This window comes from Penaeus monodon, chromosome 20, assembly GCF_015228065.2.
Source record: "Penaeus monodon isolate SGIC_2016 chromosome 20, NSTDA_Pmon_1, whole genome shotgun sequence".
Taxonomy (NCBI): Eukaryota; Metazoa; Arthropoda; class Malacostraca; order Decapoda; family Penaeidae; genus Penaeus; species Penaeus monodon.
Genome location: NC_051405.1, coordinates 42,487,371 through 42,488,828, shown reverse-complemented (window position 1 = coordinate 42,488,828; position 1,458 = coordinate 42,487,371).

Genomic DNA, 1,458 nt, shown 5'->3' with positions numbered 1-1,458 from the left:
GGGTTTTAAAATTTAAATTTTAAAATAACATTTTTTTTTATTTATTAATAATAAACCCATTAAAAAAAGTTTTAAAATTATAAAATTAATTATTATTATTTATTTTTATTAATTATAAATTAATTTTTTAAAAATTTTTTAATGGTTAAAACCCCATCTTTCAATTTTAAAAGAAATTTTCCTTTTTAAATTATTCAAAAATGAGAAACACCCAAAAAACCGAATTGGGGGGGGGTGTGGTTTGCTTTGTGTTTTTTTTTTGTGTGGTTATTGGGGGTTTATTTTTGGTGGTGGTTTTTTGTTGGTCTGGGGTTTGGGGGGGTTTTGGTCGTTGTTTGTTTTTTGGTTGTGTGGTTTGGGCCCGGCCGGGTTTTGGTGGGTTTTTTTGTGTGGGGGTTTTTGGGGGTGTGTGTGTTTTTGGTTGTGGGTTTTTGTGGGTGTTTTTTGGTGGTGTGTTTGTGTGTGTGTGTGTGTTTGTGGGGTGTGTTTTTTGTGGTTTTGTTTTGTTGGGGTGTGGGGGGGTTTTGGGGTTTTTGTGTTTTTTGTGTGTGTGTTGTTGTGTTTTGTGGTTTTTGGTTGTGTGTTGGCGTGTTTGTTTGTTTTGGGGGTTTTGGGGGGTTTTTTAAATCCGGAGACCTTAAAAAATAACCATAACCTGGTATTTAGTATCCTTTTGGAGCGGGGGTGAGAACCTCAGGTGTGAATATTATCATACACACAATGAATTTCGTGGTGGTAGGAAAACCCTCTTGGGGTTTTAAAATACTATTTTTTATATATTTTCTTTAAAAACAAAAAATTTTTTTTATCAAGGGAGAAGTTTTTGAATAAAAGTAGATTCTGTCTCGAACCTACCGTCTCATTTTTCAATTGTTTCTATCCGTCTACATACTGTTTTTTATCTTCTTATCATCGATACCATTATTTTATCATCGTACATTATTATCACGGAAGACCCTTTTCGTCATCCATCCACCGATTTATTTGAAAAGTGGCTCAAAAACGGGCTTTTTAAGAGAATAACCAAAAAGAAAAAAAGGGAAGGGGTTTTCCAAATAATTAAAAACGGTTTGGTTTTTCCCCGTAATGTTTGTGTAGCACGACCCCCTTTTGGGGGCGTGTGGGGGGAGGTTTTAGTAATTTAACAAATAAGGTTTTATCGTTATTTAAAGCTTATGAAAATGAGGGTTTCCAATCAGTTGAGACCGGCAAAGGTGGATCATGAAAAAACAGGTTTATATACAACGAAAAAAACTTTTTTTATGCTTAGTATTACACTGTAACTTTACTATAATATAAGGGGTAGGTTTTTACAAGACCAAACTTTATGGTATATCTGTTTTTAAAAAAAGCTAATCGGGGGAATTTAATTTTGGGGGAAACCTTTGTCTGCTTCTTATAAAGGTAATATTTTAAAATTGATGGAAGGAAAGAAATGACAAATGTCACAAGAATAGT